This window comes from Dermacentor albipictus, chromosome 5 (genome assembly GCF_038994185.2).
Source record: "Dermacentor albipictus isolate Rhodes 1998 colony chromosome 5, USDA_Dalb.pri_finalv2, whole genome shotgun sequence".
In the NCBI taxonomy this organism is placed as follows: domain Eukaryota; kingdom Metazoa; phylum Arthropoda; class Arachnida; order Ixodida; family Ixodidae; genus Dermacentor; species Dermacentor albipictus.
In genome coordinates this window covers 54679278-54701357 of record NC_091825.1, presented here as the reverse complement: position 1 = coordinate 54701357, position 22080 = coordinate 54679278, and the positions used below count along the sequence as shown (strand labels likewise).

Sequence of the window (22080 nt, the reverse complement as noted above, 5' to 3'; positions counted from 1 at the left end):
AAAAAAATACATTAAGCATGACGTCGCCCCAACCACTTTTCCACTATATACAGGGTGTTCAAAATTAAGCTTTATGGTTTTCTTAAATTAGGCACCGGGAAGCATGCGAACGCCTCCTGTACAAATAAGTTATGCGGCCAGGGGGTCAAAAAGTGAGATGATAAATATCGTTGCGAGTAGCCCAATTAACTAAAATTGAATAGATAACTATACTGCAGTAAGTGAGTATGCTTGTATTGAAAAGCTAGAGGCAGTCGTGTTTCTACGCAGTATCGGTTGGAAGAATTGGTCTAGCGTGTTTGTGCTCCGAGATATCCGACCCCAAATTTTAATAGTCGTTCGCATGATTACGCATGCAAAAGTACTAGGACCGACGCAAAGCCCCTCCCTGATGCGACGCGGCTGTTGCGTGCGGCGTTTAGTCTCACAACAGGGCAGAACTATTGGCAATGATGACAACTGTCGCCCTTCCCCTCTCGGCTGGCGAAATAAAGAACCGACGAACCGGGAAAAGTTGTCGCAACACGCAACCACACAGCTTGTAAAGAAGGCGGCAGCTGGCATGCCGAGATAATGGCGCGATCGGAGCAGCCGGAGGGCAGCTGGCGTGCGTAATAGTAACCGGACGAGCGGGCATGGTCCTTGCCTGGGCTACGCAAATAAAGTGACTGCCAATTTCCAAGTACCGTGAGTTTTATTGAAATCAAGAGGAACAACTACAGCAAACCACGCTGTCATAACATGATATCGCAAGCCGAGAGGGCAAGGGGAACATTTATGTCTGCCTATGCCCCACCCTGTTATCACACTAAGGGTGCGATCTTGTACGCGTTCCAAAATAGAACGGAGGCGGTCCGTTCCACCGAGCCGCACACGCTTGGTCAGTTTGAACGGTGTCGAACGCCATGACGTCAATTGTGAAGTGATATCTGCTGTCGATCATTCCGTGTTGTCTGCTATCGGACGAACGCAACGGAACGGACCGCCAATTTCGCGACGGAAAGAACGGACCGCCTCCGTTCGAGTTTGGAACGCGTACAAGATCGCACCCTAAGTGTCGCACGCAACAACGTCGTCACGCCAGGGAGCAGGTTTGCGCCGATCCTCACTCTCTTGCATGCGTAATCATGCGAACAACAATGAAAATTTGGAGTTTTATATCTCGGAGGACAGACATGCTAGAAGAATTCTTCCGAGTTAAATTGTGTAGAAACACGACTTGCTCTAACATTTGAATACAATCATACCCAGTTGCTGTAGTCAATAAAAAGTTCATTATTCAATTTTAGTTAATTGGGGTGCTGACAGTGATAATTATCATGTCACTTTGTGTGACCCTGGCCGCATAACTTACTTGCACAGTTGTTCTTCGCGCGCCTCCCAGTGCCTAATGTTAAGAAAACCACAGAGCTTAATTTTGAACCCCTGGTATCCTGAACGTTACTCACGAAATCATCATGGATAGTCACCAGAGGAATGGGCGGAATACGGACCTTGTCCACAGAAAGTGTCACTGGACACGGGTGTATGAAGATAATGACACGTGTAGTTGTTTATCATCATCGGCTGACCGCTTTTCACCATCTAATAAATGTTATCGCTCAGCGCAGGAGGCGCCCGTAGGCATGGGAAGTTTCTTGGATGTTATCAATTGTTCGATACGCTATATCTTGCCACCGAACCTTGTATACTATCATTGTATGCGCGACGTGAATTATGTAGTACTGTCGGGAAGACACGCGGACACCAGCGATTTCTCTGGAACATTCGATCACTCAAGTGTACAAGCCGACGCGTTTGACGCGCTGATCAGATTTTGGACGATCACCGGCTCTGTTTTTCGCTATCACTGTGCATTGAACGTAGCCTGTGTTTCCGGGAACAGTTTCGCCCAATGTTTGTTTCGACATTCACGGTTTTGCTACTATGTTCTTGACCGTCACGACTACGCGATAATATCAAGCGATTTGTCAGGTCTTGCGACCTATGCCAGAAGAATACGTTAGCGACATGCAAACTACACAGCCTTTCTTTACCATCAATTTGTTCAAGTGTCTTTGTTTACCGAAGATCCCCCACATTTCTCTTTTGCAGTGTACACTTACACCCGTGCTCATTTTCCTTGATAGCTTCCTGTGTTGTTTCTGGCGCCTTTCGTCCCAGTGCTCTGCAAATGTGTGAACATGCGGACCGAGGGGAACGTTTGTTTCGAGCAATCCCAACGCATCTCCAAGGCACTGGCTACTCTCTATACGACTTTTGCTAGAATATTTGGGGCGACTTTCCTAAGCGGGGGTAGTCTGACGATGCGGATTTGGCGGCCACGAATGAAGACAATGGAAGACGTGACCACAGGAGAGTGTCGTTCCGCGCTAGAGGGCGAGCGAAGGACACCTTCAGCGGCAGTACAGCTAGCTGATCCCTCGTTCCAAAGAATAGTGCACCCGACTATCGGGTGGCTCGCTTTACTCTGCAAACCCTGTAACAGATGCACAAGTGGTTATAGCGGCCACGTACAGCTCTTCGGCTGTCATAGCGGCCTGGTAATCAGATATACCCCTTACGGACCTGATGCCCAGATTTAAGAGCGGACTGGTGTACACTAGCCTGGATAGGGACCTTTATGTCCGGTGTCCTACGGGCCTGCTACTTTCGGCGTCTGTGTGGCTGGCGAGCCGTTTGCCAGTTGATAGCTGCGGCCTGGCGTTCTGGCGCTCTTCAGTGTGCGTCTTGCTACGCCTCGCCTCGGTTCAATACCGGTGTGGCGCCAATGCCTAGGAGAGTGAACCGCAAGGTTAAAGGCATTTCAAGAAGGACCCGTAGACCGCTCAGTGACGAGCGATGCTTCCACAACGGCACCCTTCCGGCGATTAGGACAAGCTTATGTTATTAGGCGCGCTGATATTTGACGTCTAAATTGTGGTTCATGATATCTAGGATTCTCTACTAGTGCACCAGGCTTATAAGTGCAGTGTTTCGTGCTGTATTTACAAACGCCTGCCGGTCCCGTACTATATAAGTGTATCGGCGACCGGCACTTTCGCCTCAGCAACGCGCCTTCATTTTCTGATACAACCATATATTCGTGTTAAGAAAAATTTTCCCGCATGCTAGGCATATAGTCGGTTTGTTTGTTTGCTCAGGGTAGGAAATTTATGAAATCTAGAAGCTTATATCACTGGAATTACAAAGTGCCACGTAAGATTTATTACGGTAATGGCAGGTCGCTTTTTCGTAAACTACACACAAGGTCGACTGTTTGTGGCAAAAAAAAAAATTATTTTTTCTCGCGTGACTTTTTTTTGTGCACATTTTCAACGCAAATTTTGCACGTCCCTCCGAGAACACGTATTAAAAAGCATGATTAATACTTCACCTTTATCTCGAAGTGACTATTACGTCTTTTACAACATTAGAAAAGTGCCTCTGAGCCCTTATATGTAACGATTTGTGACCTGCCAGAAAAGGGACCTTGACACTTTGACCCAAAGAGCATTCTTACCACGGCCGCTCTCCATAAATGCTTAAGTAGAACTCAGGCAGACACGTATCAGCAGAACTGCGATGTGTCCAAAGTGCAACTACGTACAATGCTCATTTATCTAGGTGACGACTTACGCAAGTGTTTTGCCGCCATGTTGGTTTTCATGCATCAAGGAGTCTTAATCCATAAAAAAAAGTTTAATGTTTGCCAAACCGGCGTTCGTCAACACCGTGCACTGGGATCCGAGGTTCTCAAGACCTTGAAGGTCGACACCGTTTACGTACAGCAGGTAATGCTTTGCACACTCCTCTGAAAAGTGTTAATGGAAAAGCAGATTAGATATTTACCGAATAACAATGTTGCAGGACCACTAGGGAAATTCATGCGGCAAGCAATGAAACTATTAACTTTAAATATAGTATACAAGCTGTTTCACCTAATAGGAACACATTTTTTTAAATGCCGTAATATAGCTTAAACGAATTGCACCATAGATGTTCTCAGTAGTCTTCAGTTCGGCTAACATTTTAAGTTCGATTTCTTAGCTTGTTACGTTAGTTCGGCGTAAGGTAAGTATCACTTCTACCTGACTTGTCTTTGAAAAGTTGTAGAGCGCGCTCAGATATACCCTTCGATAAACTTCTTGTTTCCTTAATTTCGATCTTTTACCTGGTTCCCTGGACCATGAAAACAACCACGTATCACTGATCACATGCTCTTGCAGGCCAGAGCTATGAACTCTGTTTCGAGAGAACGAAACCTACATGTTCATCGCTAAATAAAGAAAGCGAGCGACCGTAGCGTCGAGCGTAGATAAAAAAATTCGTCTGAAGAACTGAAATTCGGCCCACTCCTACACGATAAGAAATAACGAACTCGGAGCAGGTGGTCCGACACCCTCGTCACATATTTTTTGTCTTTATAAAAATTATTGAAAACCGTGAAATCCACGCAGGCGTGGTCATGTGCAGAAGTGTCATTTTCCGTTTCATAATTCATGGCTTTTCGAAGAGCACCGAAAGACAACCTCGTGAAAGATAGCATCCAGGGCCGGTATTTTGTAGCGATGCCTTTTCCGATTCTATGCTTTTTCAGGCTTTTCGCGCTTGGCCAATGGTCAGAGCGACGGCCTGCCCACATTATCAACGCGATCAGGCGGCCGTGTGTGGTGGATGATAAGAACAGCATAGAATAAGGCATAAGGCATCGCTACAAAATAGCGGCCCAGAAAGCAACTTCACTGCGCATTTGGGAGCACGCTCTACAGCTTGTCAGATGCGAGTTATGCCCTAAGACGAATATTTGATATTTTGCAAAAATGCGCTTAACAAATCAGTCTACTATTCGCACTACCCCAGATAGTGCTAGTAACTCAACATGATTGCTAACGTAAGAATGTTGGTCCCTTTTGTCTAAAGTGCACCATTATGGTTTTAAAGTTTCGCTTAAATAGTTGAAATGCTTGATTAAACGAATCACTGGTAACTTTCTACAAAATCAATACGCATCAGACGGGTATCAAAGCTGATGACACACAGGAATCGTCGTTCCAGGTTTTCTTGCATATCAGGCTACGTCCCTGCTCGATTTTTCAAAATAGTGGGGCGCACTTACCACAATTTTTATTACCGGTTCTTGTAAAAATGTTGTCTTTTCTGCATTTCGCAACTTCGGAAAAGAATGGACTGCATGAGTCACTTTTAAAAACCAACTGCAACAAAAGTTTTAACAGTGTAAGTATGGCTAGTTAGTAATATTGTAGTTCGTTTGTATATAGTCATAGAGAAGTCTCCGAGCAGAAGTTGACGCTTGAAATGCCAGGCGGCAGGTTCACGAAACTTCATAATCAGAGGCATTTTGACACTGAAGCTGGGAAAAAAAAGAACACCGCCATTACCATTCGCCGGAGGTGAAGCTTCACCTAACACGAAGCTCCTTAGCATGACCTCTGAGGTTTAAAGGGCCCGCGTGTGCAATCTCTGAGGCGACGCTGCTTTGTAGCCTAGATACCACGCCCACAACGGGGTGCCCACAATGTGCCCTCTTGCCATCAAGGCGCACCGAATACCGCGTGCCGTGACACTCCGGGTTTCTCCAGGCGCGACAATGCGGACCAGCCCAAGCACCCGGCACCCGCCGCGCGCAGAACAATCTCGGCGTAGTATGGTAGGACTTACGTCATAGAGACGCCATCAGGTGCATGAATCATCTGCTGAGGTGCTATTTAAAGGCTGCTAACAAAAACAAGGAACTGCTAAATTACCAGCTCTGCGGCTTTACTCATACTGCATCAGCGGTACGTAATATTAGTAAGAAGATTTGCTAAAATGCAATACCCTAGTTCGACTTTTACGCTTTTGGCATCCTTCGAGGCACAAGGTCTTTATTTTTGCAATCCCCGATTGGTGCGCATTTGCAAGTACGCTGATTGCGACACAATAGCAGCAGAAGTGACTGCCCTTCTTGAATATGGACTAGTATGGTCACAGCTGTCGTTGTGATAGAATAAATAACAGAGATTTACATTGAAGCTTACATCACCAGTTGGAGACCTCACTGTCCGCACATAGGTCGTGGGTGTACAAAGGCACCCCTACGCCACAATTATTTTCATACTGGTCCAGGCATTCTTGAGGAAGCGAATCTTTGGTGGTTTCTGTTGCCCACAATATGCACTCTGAAATTGTGCATTGGAAAATTATCATAAGTTTGTCCAGTTTCTGTGAAATGCGTGTCCGCAAGAACATTACCGCTTAACGAGTGTCTATGGGAGCATTGAAAGAAGAAGCAAGAACTGACCACGCCCACTGGCAAAAGCGTACGATCGTTTGTTCGCCTCCTTGATTTAGGAATCTTAGGATTTCACATGCATCCCTTTCGTGTGAATTTGAAAGTGACACTCATTGCTATGTCAATCTTCGTCGTAAGTGACCGCTTCCAAATGCAGCCATGGTCGGTTCCACGGGACTCCCACAGGCTTCCTTAACCTTAGTTTTGTCTATCCAACGGTACATAAATTTATCGCCAGCTATTTCGTCATGGTGTAAGACCAGGCTAGTTTCTTATCCACAATGCACGCGCGAGAGTGGACACGGAACCACGCGCTTGTCCTGGACGCTTCTGTTCTATTCTCGCGCTTTTTATATAGTTATGTTTTGTCATGACAGAATGGAGAGACGCCAAGCGAAGCAAAAAAAAAACGCAAGATATCCTGAATGACGATCCAGAATGCATCAGCGAAGGGATTTTTCTATCTTTGCCCGAGATACAAACTGGGATACATAGCACAAAAAAGTGACACAGCGACAAGCAGGAGCACTTTCTGTGCGGTTGGGCGACTAGGGCGTCGTAAGGGTCTTTAGAAATGTAGATGATTTTTTGGTATTTTTAGATAGATCACTACTTGATCCGGCCGCAAGTTCTCATGTACATAGCTGTTTTGACTGTTCAAACCCTGCTGTTGACAGTATTCTTGCCTCATTCAATGAGTATTATAGGCCACTTACGTTTACCAGTGAATTTCCTGCGCATGGTAATATCAGGTTTTTAGACTTGCCATTGCATTTCAACGCTGAACACGTGTGTTGGGCATATGAGCCCAGAGCTAATAAGCCGCCCTTGAGGTACAGTTTTGCACACTCAAAACTCATAAAAAGAAGTATCCTACGTTCTTTCTTGTCATGCGCTCTCTCTAAGTCATGTGCTCACTTGCTGGATGAAGGCCTTAGTAAGCCGGTGGCTCGTCTAGAAGTAGCGAACTATCCGATACATCATTATCTCGGTTGATGAAGGCCTGTATCGTCGAAGGAAGCTAACTTCACGCATGAGCGATGAGGAAAGAGGGGATGACGAAAGAGAGAGGAAAGAAGAACGGGACAAACGAAAGGTGGCTGTAATTCCTTACTTTCATAGGGTTTCCCACAGCCTAAAAAAAGGTTGGGCAACGTTCAGGTGTAAACGTTGTTTTTACAGCACCTAATAAACTCCTGAGGTTGAGTGTGTTGAGCTATCCTATGAGGAAACGAAAGACTGGTTGCGCAACCACGCACAAGGATCCTTTTGTTACATGCACTAGCAACATGGTGTATAAGATTCCACTTTCGTGTGGGAAGTACTACGTGGGCCAGACGGGCAGATGTTTAAACGTGAGTCTGGCGGAACATAGTAATAAAGTGGAGAGCATCGCAATAGATGGACATCTGGCTGCCCATCGTAGAAAATGTGACGCGAAGGAACCATGCTTCCCTCTCTTAAAACAAGCTGTTGTTGTCTATCGCCATAGGAATAAGATTACGAGGGAAATTGTCGAAGCAGCTGAGATAGCCAGAGCAGGTGACGATTGCGTTAGCACGCCGTCTATTCTTTTATCGAAGAAAGAGCTTGAGTTTCTGGGCATAGTAGTCACATGACTGCTTTTCCTCCTTCCCTTCAGTGTGCCAGTTGCGGTGGCGTCTCAGTGAGTGTATATATGCTTACCAGCTGCAATAAATAAATTGTTGAAAGTTAGCGCTCGTCCTGTGTTCCTGCTTGTCCCTGTGTCACTATTTTGCGCTATGTATCCCAGTGAGTATGTATCCCACCAACACGCCCAAACTTCTTCCCTGTTAAATGCCCAAGATGTTGGACACCCTATTCCTAATAATCATATGCTAAGTCATTTATGCCCATGCCGTAAATTCGCTTCTATAGCATAAATTCTAAACGCGGTCTGTCGTACTTTGAGCGCGTGTGCTACAAATTTCTCAGTGACTTGCAGATATACTTTCAGCCCTAAGAGCCAACCGTTACTTTGTGTTGGAATAGGTAACGACAGCGAAACTCTGTGTCGAAGTAGAGCCGCCTACTGAATCCTCACGCTCTTTTTATCCGCTATCTTCTCTGTAATTGTTGCTTACAAACTACTACTTTATGTCATGCTAGGCACTCAATTTGGTACTAGATGTCAGGCGAGTTCTGGATTACTGGGTTACAGTCAACGCATGGCACCTGGCCATGTCCACTGCACACAATCTGTTCACGATCATTGTCCCTAGTAAGAAGTACAAGAAGCCGTGCGGTAAGCACCCTCTTATAGCACGGATTTAACCCTACTACAAATACGAGCATTAAATGGGAGTCACTTCCATCCAAATGCTATCTCTCAAGTGCGGTTAATAGCCATCGATTACGCATTTGCGCAGGAAGTGTTTTTCGCAGATTAAATGTTTTCGTACTTTTTTTAATAATGCTTATCCGCAGTGGTGCACCGGGTCTACAGGGCCCTTACACTTACACTTACGCTACTTTTCCTGAACACGCTACTTTAGGAACGCTAAATCTGCTTACAGAGTCGGTTTGTCCGTTTCTGTCACCAAAGAGACAATACACAAAAGCCTTATCAATATATTTATGTCACCAGGTAATCGCACATGTTAAAGTTTATAATACTAGGACAATTTGTATTTGAAGGCTTCACATTATTTGATTTTCCTAGAGTGCTTCATATCTGAGATTTTCATCATGATATTCGAACCTCATTCAGCTAATTTCTCATTCGGGGGTGTACAGCTCGGCACGGTATCAGGCTCCCATGGTGACGAATTGGAATACTACATGTGGCATATCGTTTGCAAGTTGGGCGAAGCTGATAACAGCTACCTTCTTGCTCTGCTGGTGAAACCTAAAGATGGCTCACTTTTTCTATTTCCCTGACGCGCACTGGGTCCAATCATTAAGGACAAAGCACACGCACATTCGCTAGCGACGCGAAAGCTCGCGCCATGCGTGTCTTGCGTTTGCCGCACGTCGCGAACTATGGCGGTTGGAAGCTGCAAGACGCGTTCCAGCGCGCGATCACTTGGCTCACTGTTTTCACCTTGGTAGACATCGTTTCGTAATTTCGTGAGGCATCCAGAGCAGCGATATTTGCACGGAGAAGATACCTGTTCACGCGTATAGGAGCCCGGGCGCCAGCCTTTCGCGGGCCTCAAAGCGTACCTGTTGTTTGGAGGACGTTGTCGAGGTCCACGCGCCTTCGATAAAATCTGAATGAGTGTCAAATTTGATGCAGAATATCTTGAAACACAGGCGCGTTTCATGGAAATTAAATAGCGTGAAGTTGTTTTCAAATACTGTCATGCTAGTGTTTAAAAAATATGGACATACTATGACGGGGAGAGCACAAATGTTATTCAAGGAGCCTTCCTTAATTATGGGCTTGATTAAGTATTTGTTCGCAAAAATTGCGTCTGCTTAAGCGCATAAACCACTTATGCCAACAGATTTTGCGCAGACAGAACCAGCTTTTTAGAAAAAAACTGCGCTAGTCTAAGTCTATATATATATATATGTATATATATATATATATATATATATATATATATATATATATATATATATATATATATATATATATAGAGAGAGAGAGAGAGAGAGAGAGAGAGAGCTTCAATTTAGGGAAATTTAAGTAGACTCCCTATATAGAACTACTTATAAACCCTGCATACTATGCCTAAGAATTAGGTTTGATGCAGGCCAACCCTCTAGTAAACGAGCGAAATTTCAACGCAAGAAAAGCGTAAAGACAACTACCAACACTTTTGAAGGATGGAGATTTGTTGAACACATTGACAATATTCCGAAATGTATTCGTAGTCTATACTCACGGCGTCCATGATAAGGTACGTCAAGGACCGAGCAGATCTCGTAGTCGGTATAGTAAACTTTCCCTTCTTTTGGTGGGGCGTCATCTGCCAAGACAAGAAAAAACCTGAGCCTGTACTTGTTCTACAAAGGGACTGTCGCGTCGCTTTGACCTGTCTTGTCTCCCAAGCACTGGCGCATACTCACTAGGAGGGATTGGCCAAGAAGCAAGCGGTTTCCAATATATGTAGAATTAACTAAAACAAAACTGAATTTGAATGGCAGACCGCGCGAGTAATGTGATTTATTAGTTTCAAAAGATTATGTATACTGTTAGGAATTATGAAATAAAATAATGGAACAGACGGAAATGAAATAATAGAAATAACTTATAATTTTAGAAATTGAGCAAGGTACGCATTTTGTCTCGCTAATAAAATTGTAAACCGTGCGAAAGGTACCTCTGTGGCTGGATCCTAGCGAAGTTGCCCTAAAAGAAGGAAAGTTTGGCGAGGCTAGCGATAGCCCAAGTTTTCGAAATGAGTTGTCTACGGCATTTCCTTGTCTGCAAAATTGGCAGCACTAAATGAAGTAATGTTCAATAGATTTAGGTGCCCATCAAAAAGAACATAGAGGGGACACAGCGAGACCAGCACTGCGTAAGTAAATATTTAGAGGTGGTATACGAACTCTCAATCTTAAGGAAACTTGCAGTTGCCTTGAGGAAACAAATTATTATTCCACGGTAAAGCAAAATCGTGGAATTCAGAAGATGGTGTTAGCATGGATATCGCAGAATTTTGTTATATAGAGAAATTTCTCTACCTACCCGCGGTGCGATAAGCTGATGCCATCAAAAACGTATGATAGGGCCATTGAGAGAAGCTCGTGTGAATGAATGAGCCATTTCATTCAAGTGCAAATCACGATGTCCCGGTATCCAAAGCGGATATAGTCGCCTGAAGTAAGGAATTACCATCGAACACAATGTTCATCGAATTCTTCAATTTGAAGATGCATTAAGTTCTGCGCATACAGACAGCGAGTCGGTCACAATAGTAGCTAATTGGCGATTTTTGGGAAGCTTTCGTAATGCTAATACAATCGCTAATAATTCTGCCTGGAATATGGGTGTGAAGGCGGGAACGCGAAGAGAGTAATTCCATTGGAGATATTCAGAGAATGTCCCCAGTCCTGCCTTCTCATTGCACACAGATGCGGCAGTAGCTATTGTCAGCGGCTAGCTGACGTAGGTGATCATCTAAGATAATAAATTATTGTCTGCTTAATAATAATTTAGTGCAATTTTGAAATATGTCCTCATATTCATGTTTCAGGTCTGGTTAGACATCACTTGAAAGGTAAACCTGACGTCATGACACATCTAATTGTAACTGTGCTTTGACAAATATTATCAAATACTATATAAACCTCGACCGCAATACTCCAAAAACGCCGATGGTTCAGTGATAAGTACATATTGGGTACGTCTTTTCTGAAAAGTCACAAAATTTTAAAAATGTCTGAACCATAAGCATGCGGAATCGGCAATATAGGATGGGTATATGGGCTTCCGGATATAAAATGATATAAAATGTGAGCAATGAATCTAGGTAGCCCAATACATGATCGTAGAGCTTTCTTTTCTCATAGTACGAGAGCCTTAATTTCGTGGGCGTGATCGCCGCAAAATAATACGCAGTAAAATTCTAATACAGACCGACTATACATCTTATATACCATCACTGAGGTATCCCTGCGTAGTCCAGAGCGACGTACGGTGGCTGGCGGCGGTACGGAAAGTTCTGCCTTTGTTTTACTATGTTCAGTGTAACTGCGCCAAGTTAGCTTGCCATCGTAAAATCACCGAATTGCTTGACTCTGTCAACTTGAAGAATGATTACCTGGCGCTCTTGTAGAGATATGTGCACCTGTGCATTAACGGAAATAGTAGTACCGCAATTTTGCTAACGTTTAACGACATGCATGCCCCCTCCAGCATTCCTAATTCGGCAACGACCGGTGTAGTAAGTGTATATTAGTTGCGGATGTAAACAAATGCTATATTGTCCGTATAAGCATAAGCACGTACTTACGGAGACAAATGAATGGTACATAGCAAAACGTTAAATAAGAGTGGGGAAAGAACGGCACATTGTGGTACACCTCTTGTCTGCTTGTGTTTAGTCGTAGAAATGCGGCGTTGACAACAATAAACTTCCTATCTCTCATAAATTCATAGATCCAAGCGCTTATGTACTTCGGGAAATTTGTGGACTGTGGCATATTGAACACGATAATCTACAGAGTCGTATGCTTTTGCTACGTCTAGCGTCACTAATGCTGCGCACTTTCGTTTGCTGTGAGCAAGTTTAATGCGGCTCCCTAGATATACATGGGTGAACTATATGGAGTGCCCGGGACAAAATTCAATCTGACAAGGACCGTGAAGTTTACCATCTTGCATAAAATTTGTTATACGGCCGTGAACAACGCTTTCTATTAATTTGACGACATTGGAGGTGAGATAAATTGCTGTTATGTTGTCTAGCTCAAGTCGAGCTGCTTTTTTGTTCAATAGTGGAATGATTTTCGCAGTCTCTTGTAAGTGAAAAAAATTTGAGAGTTCTTGAGGTTAAAAGTCTGACCAGCAGCAAATCAAGTTTCCTGTAATATAATATTATCCGGAGAATATTTGTAATTATGCACTTCTGGGCTCCTTATTTTTCTTCTACAAGAACTGAGACGTTGTGATTGAACATCTGCACTAAAGTGCCTCTTTTTACGCCCAGACTGTCACAAGTAGTCGACACATTCGTAAAATCACCACAGCACAAAAACTACAATTGCAAGCGAGTCCCGAGAAATAATATCCTGGAGTACACCCCACTTTATCTTTATAAAAACCGTAGGTCCTGCCATTTGGATATGATTAGCCTGGTGCCTTCAAAAATATATGGACCAAACTAATTTTAGTACCAGTAGAATACTCTGCCATACCTTTCAGCGTTGCCAAGGGTATATTGTCCATCATCGTCGTTGCGTAGTTTTCGTACCGACGTGGTCATGTCGTCATGCTCAAGAGCAATTTTGTCAATCGGCTACTGCAAGGAAGTGAGCCGATAACGTAGACGCTGTAGGTCGAATGTAGCCGAAGTAATGGATGTCTCGAAATGACACCTACACATTTTAAGTAAATGCGCCTCCACCACCACAGTGGGTCGCGGCATTGTTTGAATGCTAATCGCATTACCGCGGATACTTGTGAGCCTACCTGTCTATCTGCCTGCCGATCATGTAGCCGCTTACGCTGACCCAGTGGCCCATGTTATTCACTTTCGGCTAGCAGGTATGCGCTCGTTGTCGCGATGTCGTCGTTGCATCGTCAACGTTCCAGCTTCAACATCCAACTCTCGTCATGCCATCGCCGTCGTTCAGTCGACGCGTATTTGTTGTCGCACAGTCCTCGTGATGCCATCGTGGTCGGTCCTGTCGACACTCCAGCTTTGTCATTTGGCTCTCATCATAACGTTGTCGTCGCTCCATCGTGGTCATACAGGCAAAGCGGTGAAGTCGTCGTGACGTCGTTGTCGTCGTACAGTCGACGTTATACCATAGCTCTCATAGCCTTTTCATGCCATCGTCGTCATAGTGTCTTACTCATACAATAATTGTCAATGTTACGTGATGACGCTATTGTCGTGATGCTGTCGTTCTCGTTTCATCGTCGTCATTCTAACTTCGTCATACCATTATCGCTTTGAGGTCGTGGTCGCGCTGTCGTTTTTACAATGTCATCATCTCAGAAACGTGTTCCCGTGCCGTCATACCACCTTCGTTCTTTCATCGACATCAATCCTTCTTCGCCATTTGGTTGCAACTATGCTATTGTCGTTCAATCGTGATTATGCCGCCGTTGTCATGCTATTATCTTCATTGAGTTGTAAGACTAGCTATGCCGCATATGTTGTCAGACCCTCGTGCCATGCCGTCGTGTTCGTGCCACCATCTTCCCTTAACAAGCTTCACAATACAGCCATCGTCATCCCATTGTCATGCCACCTTCATAATTACGTCGTCGTTATAGAGTCATCGTCATGCATTTGTTGTCATACCGTCGTTTTGATGCCGTTGCGGTCGTTACATCATCGTCATTCTAACTTCAGCATTCGACTGTTGGCATGCCCTAAACCCAGACGCGACTACCGTGCATACCGATGGGGGCGAAACGCATTAACGCCCGTGTCACGTGCATTGGGGGCACGCTAAAGATGCCCTGGTGGTCAAAATTATTCCGGGGTCCCCCGCTACGGTGTGCCCCGTATCTAAATCGTGGTTTTAGCACACAAACGCCAAAATTCAATTCAATTAGTGATGCTGTCGGCCGGTCGCGTCATCATCGTCACACAGTTTTCATGCCATTGTAGTCATAACGTCTTCCCCATGCTTTCATTTTGCCATCGTCACTTTCACTTCAGGAACGTCGTGCCATTGCCGTCATGCCATCATTGTCACACCACCTTCATCGATCTATCGGCGCCATTTCTTTGTCATTCTATCCCAATAAATCTGTGGCCTTTCAGTTGTGAATATGCCGCCGTAGTTACTCCATCTCCGACGCTGTGTCGCCGTCGTTATCATGCATCCTAAGCGCTCTGGTACCCTCGTTGTCATGCTGTCGTGGTCGTCCCACAGTCATCATTGCTGTTTCCTCATGTGTTTTTCGTCACACGAGTGTCGTCATCGCACACTAACATCGTCATCCGCTAGACTGCGTCATTATCATCGGGATCTCTTTGTTGTACAAAGGTCATCGTTTCATACCATATTATACCTCCCTGTCATGTGCTAAACAGCCTCTCTGGTTAGCCAAGTTCACAGAGGGGAATGGCTCCTGATATTTTTTTTTAATGCGAAGGTATTATATGCCTCATTACGTGAAAGTCTGCCGGTGTTGGCGGTGTGATGGAACGATGATACCAGAAATGGCCGATGGCGCAAAGAATAAAACTCACGTCAAAAATGTTCGCACTGATGTCAACATTTTAAGGGGGTACCTGTAAACAAAGTAAACAATAGCTTTGAAAAAACATTTTTGCTCATATCGGTCTGGATGGGAATCGAATTCGGGCATCCAGGGTGCGATACGAGGACGCTCTCCCACGTCACGGCGACTCCGCTGTTCTGCTTTGTACGTGCGTTATTGGGCACGTAACACGTAGCCAATAGGGAGGGGGTTGCACCACGGCATGAGTGCATGAAATGAACTAGCTCCGACCTACGCGTTACTTGCTCTTCTGATTTCATCTGTATGGACTACTGCATGGACTCTTGACGCCACGGTATGTATGTATGCAAATGAAATGTACTGCATGTCGAAACTATCAATAGGAGAAATTTCTCCAAAGCGACTATAACGCTTTCGAATTCAGACACGTAAGTGGTCTTAAGTGTCCCGGCCGAATTTTTTTCACCGCAGGCTATGGCGGGCTCATTCCAATAACCGTTTCGTTTGGTGGGGTCCGCCACGCCGTTGCCGCCAGCGTTCGGCATCCGCAGCAGCTATCATTGGGAATTAAAAAAAAGCAATTCCAGCCAGAAATGAAGCCGGGCCTGCTGCGTTAGATTCACTTACTCTAGCACTGGGCCACTTCAGCGCTTGGTAGGATGCTGCTGAAAAATGCCCTGTAAACGCGTCCTAGCGCATGAGGAGACAAGTGATGTGACATTCCCGCCGCGTAGCGTCGATATGTGCGTATTTTGCAATGCATTTTCATATTATTACGCCAGCTGGAACTCCTTTTAGCACATGCGCAGGTAGTGGTATTCGGTAGTTAGACAAGGCTTGAGGACTACAAGGATGTTTAACGTGATGTGTACAAGAATGCTAGAAAAAAAGACATTGTCTACCTTATTGATTTCAGCTAGCTCGGCGACTATCTCACCACCGCGCTTCAATTTTAAAAAATCATCATCATCAACATTACCATCGCGTAGGCGCATTCGAAATTTGAAAACATCATCATCTTCATTACAATCGTATCGTGCTACTTGTCTTGCTATGTGAGATGCGCGCCACCTACCGCCTAAACTTGCGCCATATTTAGCGAAGTTGTTGAATATTATGACACCAGGTGGCACCCCATGTAGCAGTTGCATTGGGAGGGGTACAAAGTTTATAGAAACGTCTTGAGATTATGGATATTTAGAAATAATGGTGCGAAAACATTTATGGAATGCCTGATTTATTCAAGCAGGCTAGGTGACTGTTTGTTACCGTTTTGTTAGAGAGGGAATGCAATTAAACAATAATGATCTTCATTAGCATCGTATCGGGCCATTTGAAACGCGATATGACGTGCGCGCCGCATAGCCTCGATACGTACAAAATTTCCATTGCAATTTCGTTATATTCCACCAGGTGTCCCGAAAAATAGCAGATGCATTCTGACCCGCCGTGGTTGCTCAGTGGCTATGGTGTTGGGCTGATGAGCATGAGGTCACGGGATCGAATCCCGGCCACGGCGGCCGCATTTCGATGGGGGCGAAATGCGAAAACACCAGTGTACTTAGATTTAGGTGCACGTTAAAGAACTCCAGGTCGTCAAAATTTCCGGAGTCCTCCACTACGGCGTGCCTCATTATCAGAAATTGGTTTTGTTATGTAAAACCCCATCATTTAAAGATGCATGCTGCATGAAGCTGGACCTGGTTAACTCAAGCAGGCTGAGTAAATGGCTAAGTGCTAAGGCAACATCGATCAGACCGCTTTGCACAGAGCAGCACAGGCCGCAGCTCACCGTCCACATCGGGCGTACAGTTCAGATCCTCCTCCCCAAAACAGTGCGAAGAGATTTCACCGCGAAGATTCGGTAGTGCGTGGTGCTGAAAATGTTGCTCCCACGGAGCCGCTCTTCCAACATACACTGTGCGGTGTGTGCCGCGCAGGCCTGTAATTTTTTTATCCAGCAGCATTCCGGGCAAGTTGGTAACTCAAGTATTATTGCGCAATAAAAAAGACACGGACGTAAGAGAAGAAGAACACAAACAAAGCGCAAGCTTTCAACTGCGGAGTTGAAAGGTTGCGCTTGGTGTGTGTTCTTCTCTTCCATCCGTGTCTTCTTTGTTGCACAATATACTTGAGTATGTATTCCTGAATTATACGCGCTTGCACTCACCGTCTCCTCTCACAGTACGATCACCGATATGCCTAATAAGTGTACTGGCAGGCCTTCAGAGCTTTTTCAGATGTGTCTGTGGCAATTTGAGCCCTTAAGGGTAATAAAAGACATCCATTCATTTTTTCGAACTGACCGATTTTTTGAACGTTTTCGCGGCCCCTAGGGAGTCTGAAAATTCGGGCGTTGACTGAGGACGCTTCAAACGGTACGGGGGACGAATGCGCTGCGGAAGGATGACGACAACAGAAAGGCCCTACGCAGCTCCTTCAAAGAAGCCGCTGCTTCTTTGAAGGAGCTTGAGCTAAAGAAAGAAAGTGTTGGCTGACGTCGAGATGCATGTGTCCCGCATATCAACCAAAATAAACTCTTCAAAGCAGTGAAACGCAACACTGAGGCGTTGTGCGGGTGCTGAGTGTATATCAGATGTTCAATACTACAGATGTTCAATAAATGTGATTTCAGATATACACTGTCTTCCTAAATGCTTAAATGCTAATCGCACTACCCTCCACAGTCATCGTGAGATTAAACCGGTCGTAACATTTTATACTTATCAATATTCCAGAAACCTCCATGATGTTTCCATGTAAGTCATGCGAGGTCCTAGCTTAGCAAATATTGTGATAACACCATAGAGTTGGTTGTCTTTGGCCAGAAACGCCACAGAGATTTGCCATCTGCAATGGTAGTGGGACGAATGGTTAATTTCAACCATGAACTGCACTTTATGTTCCATTATTTTGCTGCAGTTAATCAGCATGGGAAGCTGAGTACCGCTCTTAAACTAAATAGAAAAAACGGCATTGATAAAGCCAGACGGTGGTTTGGGTTCAACATCGTGCTGTTTCGGCAGTGCCACGCACCCGCGACTTTCGAAATATATATGCGCACCATTCTACGAGGTCTCACACGGGATATTTGAGGGTGTTACTCAGACGACATTGTCGTATTTGGAAACAGTTTTGAAGAGCACAACATGCGCCTGGGAGTTATCTGAAAGTGCATGGAAGCGCCTGTCTAGTACTCAATTCTAAGAAATGTCACTTCGGTGAGCGGCAGACATTGGTGCTTGACCATGTCGCAGGCAATGGTGGTATCGGGCCTGTTACCACAAAAAAGAGCAGCTGCTGAAGCGTTTAAGTCTCCTCGGTCTGTGAAAAAGGTTCGCAGTTTCCTTGAGCTCTGCTCTTCTTTGCGCCGATTTATCCCCGGTTTTGCTGATGTCGCCTATTCCCTTACTTGTCTTGTTCTTAAGGACGCCGCTTTTGAGTGTACTCACGATTACGACGCTTTTTTTTGTCCACTGAAAGAAATACTAAATTAGCGTATTCTAAAGCAAGCAAAGTAGCTTACCTGAGCCCTCCATGAACAGGAATGTGTCGGGGCTCTTTCCTTCGGCTATATAGAAGGCAATCGTTCTTCTGTAACATACATACAACGGCTGATAAGTACACAGTACATCTAGTGCTCAATGTTATCATTGTTACTATTTCCTGCTATATATGTAAAAAGGGTCACTTTGAGTGGAATTATTGCTCCAGTTTGCGACGCAAAACTGCTTGCGTAGAGGTTTCTCAGGAAAGCAATGACATATTAACTTGACAGACACGATTAGCGCTTGTATTTCTCGTCATTTATCGCTGCGGTTGCTTTCAGTTCACCAGCGTCACTCACTACGGCCATAATTTCGCACATGTCATATTCATTATTGGCATTTGCTCCCGGCCCTTGGACGACAGAGTGCTTCTTCCATGAAGTTAGCCACGTAATCTCGTAAAGAGCATTTATATGGTGCCTTTAGCTCGTAATAGATACCACACTTCTGGCGCCATTTGTTTTTGCGGCTGTTGATTACCTTAGCAGTAGGAGTATCCAAGAAGGAAAGAAAGCACACCTGTGCGAAGTTCGGCAAGCCGGTGACGTGGTATAAGCATACATGGTGTTTTAGCTAACTTGGACCAAGTAATAAAAAAGCAAACCTAGGCGCTACATGTGTCGAATTGCCGCAGTATTATTCCTATCAATATGGGGCCCGTCACAATATTTTTTTATTCCACAAGCTGGGCAATTAACAAAGATTGGATAATTAGGTCATTAAATTCTCTCTTCAGAAAAATATTCCGTGCAAAAGTAGTAGCGCTTGTTAAGACACATCGGAATATTTCATCTCTCCTAATATAACTGCCCGGTCTAACTTTTTTTCAGCTTTTGTTCAATTTTCGTGAAACTTAAAGAATACCGTGTGACTGCTCACTGTCGACACGCCTCTTTCCTATGCCTTTCGTATACTTGACCGAATTTAGCTGAAACACCCTGTATATGATAACATACAGCGTACCCGACGCTGCTTTGTTCCGGACCACCGTCAGTTGCACTTTGCTCTTCTAAAAGGCAGGACGTAGGTCGTGTGGGCACCTGAACACTTTCCAATATGGTGAACGCGTTTTAAATTATGCGTCTGGCACCTCATAGCTCTGCGACCTAATGTATTTCTCTAATATGCACCGCGAAATCACCACTGAATTTTTCTGGCACTGAGCTAGGGTAACGAGCTAAGTGTACTGTAATCTTTCCAAAATTCTAACTAAGCCAAAATATAAATACTGCGGGTTTCTGAAAAAAGAAGTGAATATGAACTTCATAGATTAACAAAAAAATTCGCGTTGGTGCTGGTATTGAAGCCGCGACTGACGTGCGGTCGCGGTGGTCGCCACGGAGCGAACACAGAAGGCGAGTGCATCACACAGCGAATCTGAATTAATGCTTCACTCTTAGCGCAGGCAAACAGAATCTGTCAAAGCAATTACGCCGCAAGCCGGTAGGTGAGGCAAGCTTGATGAAACAAAAATTCATTTCCCGGACAAGTGTAAACTTTTCTTCAAATCCTTTGCTTTCAATATCATAACTTGTAAGCTTTAACAATAGCAATGACATTATAAACAATCAGAGTATTTGTAATGGCATAATGATAATATTATACTTGAAGTTTATTGACACAAGCGCCAATGTAGCTATTACGCCCCTGGACAGCATAAATCAATATAGTAATATGTAGGCGGATTGTAGGCATAGCGTTAAAAATTGTTTATAAGCTCATTTATATTTCGGACAAACGACATATTGTGGTAGTAGACAAATTTGTTAGCGTGATGAAACTTTTGGGCACGTCTAGTTTCGGAATCCTCGACTACTTCTCTATCAGTACTTAAATATCACCCCTAACTTCATGCGTACGAATTGTTAAAGCTGTCACGATAAGGAGTGTTATGTTTTATTTATTGCACAAAAGGAAGGAATACTACTTCATGTGCCATATCCGTTGACGGGCAAAATACCTCAGGAATTAGAGATTCATAGGGGTAATCATAGATTTTCACCTCGGTTTCAGCCCCCACGTGGCCATCTCAAAAAGCGCCTGCCAGCCGTCTCGCATTTATTCAAGTGTCTTAGATGAAAAACCTTCGGTACTTCTGCAGAAGCGATAATACAACTGTACAAGACGCTATTTCTCCCATATGTGATGTACTGTTTACCAGTGCTAAACAATACTTGCAGAACTAACATCCGTGCAATCGAAAGTGCTCAAGCCCAGACACTCAGGTCTTCTTAGGATTACCAGAATGTCCATCAACAGCCGAAACCATTGCTGTTGCGCATCGCTAGAAAAGCACGACAAACATTATTATGGAAGCGCTCAGAGTACACGTACTTACCACGTATTACTTACACGTAGCATACCAACCACGCGCCTCTCTTCATCGGACGATACTGCTTTTTCTGTACACCTTCCATCGAGACGGGACACGAATGAACTACACACACACTACGCTGACTAACAACTGTACCGCCTTGAAGCGCTGTTCTTTCTGTAATCAGATGCACACATTTCAGCATACGCCAGGTAGCCACACCGAGATCGTTCCATTCCACTGAAGATTAGGCCTAGCGTACTAGCCAAACCCGTCCCAACGCTATCGGCCAGTCTGGGTTCAGAAGTCAACAAGTCTAACGAGGATAAATCACTCGTTATTTCAGATTTTGGATCAGTATTTCTAAGTAAACAATTTTTGCGTCCCTACGGTGTCAGAATAAGAGACGATGAGCGCCGATGTGACGCGTTATAAAGAAATATACTCTCGCCAAAGGCTGCCAGCCGCACCAACCCGCGCTTATCTAACGGAGATATGTCAATACACATACATGTCGATTTAAACGCTCTGTTGAACTATGGAAATGCTGCATTTCGCTTGCGCGAAGAACAAGAAACGGCTATAGAAATCCCCAGTAACAGCCCGCACAGGGGGTGGGTCTGCGGTTCATTTGAGAAATGCCAAAAGCTAAAGAAAATCAGCGTCGTGGCACTTCCAGGCTTATCACTGAATACGGACCAAGTTTTTGTTCTGATAAAGGTGTAAGTTTTAGTTTTGGCTTAAAAACGTATCTACCGTGTCTGTATTAGACACATTTGTGCAAAACAGAAAATGCGCCTGGGGTTAGACTGGACAAATCATTCAATTCACCATGTACCGCCATAGTGTATGGGTAAATTACAGGGCTTAAGGTCTGTTAGCCAGATGAGGAAATCCTGGTGATGGTATTTTAAATTTTTTCTCTCTTTCGTTATCCAATGAAACGCTCTATATTGTACTTTGTAGTAAAAGAAATATGTATATGGTAGCCAGACGCCGCGTATTTCTCTCTAAACAGCAATTCGCACTAATACCCAGCGCCTCCCAATATGCTGCACCTGTCTAGCACTCTAGCGTCTTGCGCGCTCACTGGGCCCATAATCCG

The 22080-nt window shown here is 44.5% G+C and overlaps 1 long non-coding RNA gene across 1 annotated transcript; it reads right to left on the bottom strand.

Annotated features, from left to right (window-relative positions):
- Positions 1-6026: 6026 nt before the first annotated feature.
- Positions 6027-21099, bottom strand: LOC135913236 (uncharacterized). Its single transcript, XR_010567919.2, has 4 exons — positions 21000-21099; positions 18640-18707; positions 10129-10212; positions 6027-6161 (listed from the first exon to the last, which is right to left on the bottom strand). It is a non-coding gene; the product is annotated as an uncharacterized lncRNA (long non-coding RNA).
- Between the last annotated feature and the right edge of the window lie 981 nt (positions 21100-22080).